The sequence below is a fragment of the Monodon monoceros genome, unplaced genomic scaffold (assembly GCF_005190385.1).
Source record: "Monodon monoceros isolate NGI ecotype Baffin Bay Population unplaced genomic scaffold, NGI_Narwhal_1 Super_Scaffold_14, whole genome shotgun sequence".
NCBI classification, from domain to species: domain Eukaryota; kingdom Metazoa; phylum Chordata; class Mammalia; order Artiodactyla; family Monodontidae; genus Monodon; species Monodon monoceros.
Window position 1 is genome coordinate 66,371,994 of NW_021703770.1, and position 11,405 is coordinate 66,383,398.

Genomic DNA, 11,405 nt, shown 5'->3' on the forward strand with positions numbered 1-11,405 from the left:
GGACATAAACCATGTCTGAAAACCCAACTGCCCAGTCCAACTGCTTTCTCCAGAAGAACATCCTGCACACAGAAGGAACACATTTTTGTCAGGTAAGAAGCAACAAATCAGGCACCCATTCACTTAATACCCAGTCACAAGTATGCTCAGCTGTACGATCAGCTAACTCTGTCAGGCTTACTTTACAGAGTTCTGAAGCATGAATTTTGTTTGTAAAAGCACCTGGAAAATGGCAAAGCATAATACCAGCATGAGAAACTATTATCATTGGATGCAAACATATAGTGAAAAAAAAGCACAGGATCTAACTTCACAAGTATGTGACCCAGTTTTGCAATTATCAAGATGTGTAAACTTGGGCAAACTGTGTGACCTCTATGCGTCTCAATTTCATCATCTATAAAATAGGGATAGTCATGCCTACCTCAAAAGTCACTGAGAAAGTTAAATGAAATAACATGTTTCAAAGCTAGGATTGTGCAGACAGGAAATACATAATTCTAGTAGGGTTTCTTGCTGAGAAATATTCTTGGGGGTCTGACAACTCCTGAAACACACTGAGAAAATGCTAAATAATGTTCCTTCTTATCCAGGCCTCGAGACTTTAGTGCCACTACACTTATCAACGAAAACTCAAAGACATAATAGTGCTAGAATGAAGAGGTTAGGTATTGGAAGTAGGGAACTAGATAAAGAAGTAGCATAAATGTGAGTCATCAAAGTAACCTCAACTCTCTATTAACCCACTTTGTGAAATGCTCTGAAAATTACCAAATATTCCTATCTGGGATGATTTTAGCTGTGTGCCATTGTTTGAGAGAGAAGCTCTATTTCATTCCTTCAAAGTTTCCTGTGTTGCTTGTATGATTTCTCCAAAAGACCAAGGAAGAAGAACAACTGCTATTCAAATCAATCACTTAGATATCAGAATGTGATATTATGTATATCATGCTTTTATATTTAGAGTAGATGATATTTCTTTCCCATAAGCCTGTGGCAAAACACATAATGCACCCTTCATTAGCAATATTTGTTGCCAACTAGAGGGAAAAGCCTTCTTTGCTGTTCCAGATTCACATCTCCCTCCACACGTCCACTGAAATGTACAGGAAGATGTGAACTTGGCCCCGAGCCACAGAAAATGCACATAAGAGAGAAAGCATTCGACTTGTTAACAACACCATAGACGTGCAGATTTTGTTTTATTTTTTCTCGAAGGAGATGTTTTATTTTTTAAATTAAAAATGTATACATCCAAAAGAGCTGATAAACCATTTTCCCATACCATAAAAAGGGACAACATAACAGATTTTTACTTCAGAGCCTGTACCCTTGTTCCCTGCCCTGAGAATCCTCTCTTCAATCCTCCCCTGAGGCTTTTACCTTCTCCTTTTTTTAGATCTTGGCTCAAGTGTCACCACTTCAGAGGCGTTTCCTTGACCATCCTATCTAATCAGCTCCCTGCACCCTGTTCCGCTATAGGCTCTACTTACTGCTTATGTGTTTACTTCCTGATTACTTGTTTATTGTTTGTCTCCCCACTAGGCCTTTTTTTGTTTCCACTGAAAAATTGGTAGATGTTCTACCAATCGTTGAGTAAAAATGTGTACAGATTTAGACTAATAGCTTTCTTGTGTTTTTTGCGATATGATAATAATTATTGAATATATTATGTGTATTACATATTATGCGTCAGATATCATTCTGAGCCCTTTGTCGGTACAATTTTATTTAATCCTAACAACAGTACTATGAGGTTGATACCACTGTCATCCCCATTTTAAAGCTGCATTTATTCAATAGGGATAAAGAACTCTAGAAGGTCAAAATCATTGAGTAATGATTTTCCCACTCAGTGTAGTGTAATCTTGGAAAGTAACTTAGTTTTATTGAATGTTGGTTTCCTCATCTGTTAGAGTGGGATAATACCTCCCACTTGGAGCTTCTGGAACATTGACTAGACAAGGGCATAAGACTGCATTTTCAGGGACAAATAGCTGTACAACAAAATGAGAATATTCTTTCTATGTCTTTATTCCTCTACTTTTCACCCAGTTCTCCTCAGTGATGTCAGTGGAATTTGCTTAGTCTCCAGACATCTCAAGGCTGGTTACAATCCTATTGTAAAATCTTATTCAGATGGTAGGTCAGATTCACTTAAGTCAGATATTTCCAAATATAAAGCACTCCACGCGCTGAGTGAGTCCTGCCCTGGAGTTGATTATTCGTATGAAAAATGTGGGTTAAGCAAGGAGGAAGGCCCCCAGTAGGTGGGGATTTCCCTGAAAATAGAACTTCCAGATTCTGTGCATGGCAGGTATCCATGAACTAGTAGACACATGAAAGGGCCAGCAAGGGCCAGGCATCAGGAGAAGGTGCTTAGAGCCACTTGCCTCTGACTCTGATTCCCTAATATAAGTCTTTACAAGATTATATATTTAAATTGTGGCTACAAATTTAGCACCTGAGCCATATTGTTGAACTCCAATATAAAGCTCAAATTGTGAACAATTGGAACTAAGTTGATGATAAAAGCCCATATAGCTAAATATATTTATATGTGTGGGTATATATGTAATATATGTGTATGATATTGTATATGTATGTATGTGTATGTATGTATATAAATGCATGTACATATAAGCGTTACAAATACATATTTAGAAAAAAAGTACAAAGAAAAGTACAGGCAAACTTACTCAGGATCATAAGATCAGCTTGTAGCAGACGTGGGATTGTAATTCATGTCTATCTGACTCTAATGCTCGTTCTATATTAGCAGATTACCATTTGTGGTTAACAGTTATACATACACATAGGGTAATAGTCATTCTTTTTTTAAGCACTTAACTAATTGTCATTAGCCATGCTGTATGTCTCATCTAAGCCTCTTAATTGGTCTACAATATAGGTGTTTTTAGACTCACTTTACAAAGCGAAAAAGTGACTTCAAAGAGTTTATCCAAGGTTGCGTCACTGTTAAAATCACAGTCTCAAGGCCAAACCATGTCTCCCTCACCCACGTCTCACCCAGGCTTTCCTTTTCATTCTTTTCTTTTCACTATGTTGCTGTTCCTAATTTACTAAGTGTACAGTAAAATCAGAACTGAAAACATGTCTTTACTTTCATCATGTCCCCTCCAACATGCTGGAGCTCACATACTTGTACTAATCACTCATGTTGTCTTCTTTCTAACCACATAAAAGTATTTGATTTATTAATGATATGGTGGGAAAATGTTAAAAGGAAAAGAAGTCCAGAGGTCAAACAGTTTCTATGTAAACTCCACTGCCCCTTCCCTATTTGGCTACTTTATAGTAAATCAAATCCACTTTATATAATGAAGCTTGTCTTTATTATCCCATTATGGCTGCCTTAGCAAGGAAGTAGCGTGTACGTTTCAGTTTTAGGTCATTTGTAATTATAAAAAGATATGCAGGAAAGCCATGTACTTCTTGTATGCTTTTAAAATCTTCTCCTTTGGTTGTTCATCACGTTTTTACTGTTTTATAAAGAAAGTGTTAGAAAGCTGTGTTTTTATTGCCCTGATGCCTTTAATAGTACCTACTGTGAAACTAAGCTGGATACCTGATTGATGCCATTCCTACCTGTCTGGGAAGATAACGAGCAAACATCGAGGGGTCTCTTCTCCAGGTGATGTGTGCACGGAACTCCCATTAATGTTAATGGGAATCCTGCAGCTAAGCACGGTGACTGGAGACAAGAGGCTGAGGGTGTGGTAGGTCCATTAATACTTATTTCCTTCATAGCAGCTGGTTGGAGTACAAGGGGTAGGCAGTCCTTTTGAAGCTAACAATCAGCCATATTTAAAAAGTGTAAGATATGTAGATGTGTTGTCAATAAACTCTTTGTATAAAGTAGACTTAGTGTAAATTTTACTATAGAAAAATTTCTTATGAAATGCTTATTTTTTGAATAATGTTTTCATAATTCATCTTCCTCAAAATGACTATAACAATTCTATAAAGAATTGTATAGGGGCTTCCCTGGTGGCGCAGTGGTTGAGAGTCATCCTGCCGATGCAGGGGACGCGGGTTCGTGCACCGGTCCGGGAAGATCCCACATGCCGCGGAGCAGCTGGGCCCGTGAGCCACGGCCGCTGAGCCTGCGCGTCCGGAGCCTGTGCTCCGCGGCGGGAGAGGCCACAGCAGTGAGAGGCCCGCGTACAGCAAAAAAAAAAAAAAAAAAGAATTTTGATCATTGGTGGGTAATTGAAAAACGGATATGAAATTTAAGAGCCAAAAACGATGTAGTTAAAAAGGTTGGTGACATAAACTGATTAAAATCTAGACGAGAGAAGAAAAGTATAATACACAGAAAAGATGAAATTCCATGCTTAGGCAAAGTCGTATTTTTAAATAATTCAGAGATAAGATACATGTATAATTGTATATGTATACATATATATGTGTGTGTGAATCAATCCACTAATAAAGCAACATATACAAATATAAATTACTTAATTTACTCTGTAGTACTTTCTTAGGTCTAGGCATTATTTTAGACACTCACATTGACAGACTGGGATCTTCGTCTCATGAAAGTTATAATCTAGGGGGATTATAAAGGAGAAAAGAAGCTTAGAAATAGATATCCAACCTTTATTTTCTGCAGATGGAAACTGACGCTCAGAGAGATGCATTGACTTGGCCATTGACACAAAGCTAGCTGATGAGAGAGCCAGTGTCCAAACACCAATTCAAAAACATTAAAGTGATAAATAAAAATAACTCCCAACCTTTATTTGCATAATCAGAGAAAATATGTTTTAAAAGTATAAACTTTATAAGAATGTATCTATAGATAGATAGACAGACAGCAGCGGGAGGGTCAATAGCCACAGAGGGAATGAGGGGAAGGGAGTGTTGAAGGTCAGTCTCAAAAGATAGTTTGACGTAAGGCGTTAGATACTCTGTTGAGGAATGTGGGCTCAATCTTGAAAAGGTTGAGGAAGTGTTACAGGTTAAAACAGAGGCAACATGATCAAATTAATATATTTGAAGTGATATTTTGATGGTTGTATGAGATGGAGTGAGTCAAAAGAGTCGGCAGAGTCATCAATTTGGAAATATATGTGATATTTGATGTAGGGATGCTAGAAAAGATAGAAAATGAGTGAAAACAAATGAATTTTAATTGACAAATATTTGATAGTGGACTTACAGGACTTGAAAAATGGGAGACTGAGGGAGATTTGAGAAAGCTTTTTGAGAGAGAATGGTATTTCATGAGTTGTCAAAACCCAGGGTATGGGTGAAGTATCTCAGGGAAAGTGAAGAGATTTGAGAACAAGATGCTGAGGATCTCAGGTATTTATCAGACCTACTGAGCAAGGGGAAAGGTCCTGTGGAAATAAATTACGAAGAGTTAGTATCTGGGGTCTTTTGATAATTTACTTCATGTGATGAAAATATTTAATCATTATGGATCTTAAAAATAATGTATAAAACTTAAAGATTACACTCTATTGTTGTAGATAAACTGTTGGCTTATCAAAACCTTCTTCATTAAGCTACCTGAATTTAATTTAATCAGCAGTAAATAATAAAGTTCATTTGCCAGCCAAAACCTGAGACTGATACATATCAGATTGAATTTGAAAGTGCTCTGAAGCACTTGTGGAATGCAAGCTGGTATCATGAGGAGCCCACCCTCACCTTTCATAAGAAATCATACAACAAACTTCATTCATGTTGTTCACTGACCCCAGAATGGTGCTGAGCCTAGTAGACACACAGAATATAGTCTAACTTCACTTTGACATTTGAAGCATATCAGGCCATAAAGATAAGCTACATATCAATCCAGTGGTACGGAAACTTCAATCTGAGTGTACTTTAAAAAATTCAGATATCATGATATGGGATATACTTTTTAATTGCATTACCCATTTTAAAATGAGTCTGTTATAAAGTCTTGCCTCATTACAAACTAGAAGTTATGGTGACAGAGCAATATTTTTTACTGTCCAGATAAAAAAGGAATTCCTAATTCTACCCTTTTCTGGTGATGCTGTTAGTTGCCTGGGGTCTCAGTGGCTTCACTTCATTTAACATGAAGAAGTAAAAAACTGACATATAACAATTCCCTGGAGGGACTATTCATAATTGTTCTTTTTTCATTTAGTAAAAGTTTTTACATTAAATATAAGGCCTGTAAAATATCAGTGTTCTTTTCTAAATAAACACACTAATTTATGTCTTATGGCAGAAAGCTGTAAATTGAATTTACATTTTCTATGTGCACTCTTTTTTGCAGTCTTAAAAAAGAAACCAGGTTATCATCTTATCTAGTCATTATCAAATGCTTTATATAATAAATCTTTAATAAACTCTTCATTGGATTCTTTTTTTTTTTTGCGGTACACGGGCCTGTCACTGCTGTGGCCTCTCCCGTTGCGGAGCACAGGCTCCGGACGCGCAGGCCCAGCGGCCATGGCTCACGGGCCTAGCCGCTCCGCGGCATGTGGGATCTTCCCGGACCAGGGCACGAACCGGTGTCCCCTGCATCGGCAGGCGGACTCTCAACCTCTGCGCCACCAGGGAAGCCCCATTGGATTCTTTAAATCGCAGTTATTGTGCTCTAATTCACATACAATAAACTGAATGCACTCGTTTTTAAGTGAATAGTTTGGTGAATTTTGATATACGTCTACACCTATATAACCACCACCCTAATCAAGTTATACTACATATAATCATCTCAAAAACTTTTTTCATGCTCTTCTTGTTGTCCCTTCCTGGGAATCCCCTCCAGCCCTCCCCAGGCGCTATTAATCTGTATTTTATCGCTATAAGTTAATATTACCTTTTTAGAACCTCATGTAAATAGATCATACAGTATATATGCTTTTATGCCTGGCTTCTTTCACTCAGCATGTTTTTAAGATTCATCCATGTTATGTGTGTATCGATAGTTTGTTTCTTCATATTGATGACTAGCATCTTATTGTATGAATATGTCACAGTTTGGACAGTGGGGTTCCACTTTGTGGCTATTACTAATAAAACTATTGTGAACATTCATGTTCCAGTCTTTTTGTGGTTATATATGTATTTTTATCTCTTGGGTAAATACACTCACCAGATGATTTTTGCTGAGTCATATAGTGAGTGTATATTTAGCTGTATAAGAAATTGTCAAACTGTTTTCTAAAGAGTATAACCAAAGAGCAAATATTTCCATCAGAGAGTTCTCAATGTTCCACATCCTCATTTAGCCATCCTAGCAGTAAGTAGAGGTATACCTCCTCAGTTTTAACTTCTTTTTCTCTGATTATTAATCATACTGGACCCTTTTTTCTTGGGCTTATCGAAATTTGTGTCTCTTTTGTGAAGTATCTGTTTAATTTTTTTGCCCATTTAAAAAAAGTATCTTTTTATTACTGAGCTGTGTTCTACATGTATCCAGGACACAAAGTTTTTGTTGGGTGTATGTATTATGAATATTTTCTTCCAGTTTGCGTTTTGTTTTTACATTTTCTTAACAGTGTCTTTTGAAGAACAGAGGTTTTCAGTTTATTATTTCTTTCCCTTCATGGTTAGTGTATTTTGTGTCCTGTTAAAGAAATCCCTGCTTAGAGTTGCAAAGAGTTTCTCCTGTTTTCTCCTAGAAATTTTACATCTGTACTTTTATGTTTCATTCTCGTATCTATTCTGAGTTTAATTTCATGTATGGTGTGAGGTAGGATTTGATGTTATTGGATTTTTCATACCAGTTGCTCCAGAACAATTTGTTGAAAAGATTAATTCTTTACACATTGTATTGCCTTAAAGCTTTTATCCAAACTCAATGGACCTTATATATGCGGGTCTATTTCTGATTTTCTATTCTTTTCCATGGATACATATGTCTATCTTTATGCCAATTCCACACTGTTTTGGTAATTTCATTTTATATTAAATATTGAAAGTTCTCCAAATGATTCTTACTTTTTCAAAATTGTTTTAGCTATCCTAGGATTTTTGTATTGCCATATAAATTTTTAGAATCAGCTTTTACATTTCTTCAAAGAACCTGCTGACATTTTAATTGGAATGACACTGAATGTATACATCAATTGGGGGTAAACTGATGGCTTATTAATGTTGAGTCTTCCAAACCACAAACGAAGTATATCTCTCCATTTATTTAAGCTTTCTTTAACTTTCACATGACACTGTTTTGTAGTTTTGAGTGCATCTTTGGGTTAAATTTGCCATTAAGTTTTTATGCTACTGATGCTTTTATAAATGTTATTTAACAGTTATATTCCTATTGCCCATTAGCATTGGATTTTTAAAACTTTGGTCAGAATATGTCTCTCCTCTGCTCAAAAACTTCTAATAGTCTCTGAGTTCACGTAATAAAATCTAAAATCCTTCTGAGCTAAAGTATTTAGTCCCATACAATCTTGCCTTTGCTGCCCTACTGACCTCCTTGTACTTCATGTACTCTGCGCCAGGCACAATGACCCCCTTGCTCTTATTTGAAGATGCCAAGCAGTCTTCCACCCCAGGGACTTGCTCTGGCTTTTCCCTTGAAATATTCTCCTGCTTAGATTCACAGCTGGGACGCTGACTCCCTGTGAGGTCTTCTCTGACTACAGCGCATTAAAAAAGCACCCCTCTTCTCTGCAAGTTCAGGCCATGCCTATTCCCTTATCCTTGCTGGATTTTATACCATCTCACACTCTCTATATTTACTTGGTTATTTTTCCATTTCTTGCCACTCCCACCATAAGCTCATGAGGGAGCAAACGTTGTTTTGTTCACTGCTGTAATCGTAACTGTGCCTGAATATTGTAGCTGGCACGCAATAAGTACTAGGACGAATGGCCTGATTATGAGAACTATTTCCACCATGAGGGCAGAGATCAGACGGCTATGAGCTACAGGGTGGCAAGGCAGTAGAAGAAAGAATGGCTAGTGAATAATGTCACTCCTTGGGGACACTTGTTTGAGAGGGGCAACCGGGTAAGATGGAAGCTGCTTGCGGAGCTGGTGTTTCAATCCAAGCTAACCGAAGCTTTGAGGGCATTTGATTTCTGGATTTAAAAAATATAGTGTTTAAAATATGAGAGCTACTAATAAGGGGAAAAGAATTGATTAGTCACTCAGATCTATTAAAATATGCTTAATTAATTTTAAAGATAATGGTAATTATAATACAGTCTGTTTCTTACAAAGACATCAGTAATTGAAAGATTATTTTTTAAAAGTGTAGAAAACAATTCTCATCTTCATTGTACTGAGATACAGAGATACAATGATGTTTTTTCTTAGGCACACTGAGTGGTAAAACTTGACTTGCATTTTATTCTCTTTCAAGTGCTTTCTATTTCAAGCCAGATTCATGAAGTTTCAGAATATTCATGTATACTGTGTCCTACAAGATGGTCAACATGACTCCCCATTTTCCTGTGTAATTTGGAGTTAAATTAGCACCTTTGGTTAAAGGTCTGTGCTAATGGTACCAATCTAATTAGTTTGTTCCCCATGTAAAGCAGGGAGCTTTGCTTTGTTTTTTCTCCCAAATTGCACCCCAGTGGCCATTTTGAAATTGTATGACGGTTTTACACAAGGATGTCATAAGGAGGAAATGTGGATGTCTTAGTGAAATCCATGAGCTCTATTCCAGATAATAAATGTGCTACGCTTTACTGATGCTGAGTCAGTCGAGTAATCTTCACATGTTAATTTTATCTAGTTTACTTGTCTGCCTTTTCATGTGGCATCTCTTTGTGGGTACTTCGTAATGTGAAACTTATCTGGGTGATTCACAGGCCAGGTGAAGACACCTTTGTGTTCTATTTAAGGATACGGCTAAAAAACTATTGTGAGAACTTCGTCTCTTGAGGAATGCCATGGCCTATTTACTTTAGAATTCACAGATTCTGAGCTTTATGGTATGTTGGTGAATTTAAAACTCAGAAAAACTATTATTCTCTTATGCATTTCTTAATCTGTGTATCTAAATGCTTTTTTAGAACGTAATGGATGTCCAATCCTGTCTCCTATGTTGGACATTATACTCCTTGTATAATGGAGTATAAGTTGGAAATTATACTCCTTGTATTTTGCTTTCGTCGCTTCATACTTTAACAAATTAAAAAGTGACAGTACCTTTAGTAATCTCACCATGATATAGTAACAAACCCTTGTGCTCTTATACAGGATAAAGAAGAAAATGATAACTAAGATAATAAACAACAGGAAAAAAGAAAGAGGGGGAGTCCCTTTAAAATAGCCCTCGTTTAAGGCCAATGTTGGGAGCTTAGAAAAGGAGAGAGACAACCATTTAAAAGTAACCTTCATTCCTAAAATCTTGAATAAAACCTAGTCCTCTTCCAATATTTTTAGTATAGCACATATGAGTTTTTGATATTTCATTGAAACAGAAATTTTTAGATAGCAATAGTGGCAGCAGTAAGTAGGATGCCAAGGACTGAATAAGTGTGGGATCCATGCTGGAGCCTGAATAGACAGAGGACTTAGTGAGTGACTGGAGGTCAGAGCATGAGGGGTGATCTGCCAGCATTCTGGTCTAAGTAAGAGCATGGAAGGAGTTGCTATTAACTGAGATGAGGAAGACTAGAAGAGGAAGAGATGGGGCAGTGGTAGATGATCAAGGATGGTTTTTGATATAAGCTTGTGATTTTGTAAGACATGTAGCTGGAGATCTCATTTTGGCACTTGGATTGAGAATAGATATAGGCTGGATATATAAATGGAAGACTTCTTGGCAAATGGATAGTATTTCAAGCTATACAAGTGAATGAAATCATCTAGCATTGGCTTGTGGAAGCATCAATCCATCTCTGGCTTCATCCTCCCATGATGTTCTTCCTTTGCATGTGTCTGTGTCAAAATGCCCCCTTTTAAAAGGACACCAATCCATTGGATTAGAATCCCAATGACCTCATTTTAACTTGATTACCTTTGTAAAGACCCTGCCTCCAAATAGGGCCGCATTATAGAACACTGACTGAATCAAGGGAGAATAAAGTCCCAACAGCAAGTTCACAGTGTGCCTGTTAAGCTCAGAGCTAATCTTCTCTTCTCTGGAGACTCTGAATGATGTTTTAGAATTTTTTTCAGTAGGTAACTCCAGTTCTGACATCAATTCCCATGTGTGGGTTTTCCAACACCACCAAGCAATTCTCCAACATCAGCTGGAAGTCCTACAGTTCAACTCCATTCTGACACTATCTACCTGGAGGTAGTATCAGATCCCACAAGTTAAGGGCTCAATCCCACAGGAAAGTCCCCCACTTTAGATGCCAATCACAAGTCCATGTTGTTAACGATAAATAGGAAATCCCCATGATCCCCTTCTTGGGGTTAATTAATTTGCTATAGCAGCTCACAGAACTCAGAGAAACATTTTACTTACTAGGTGACCA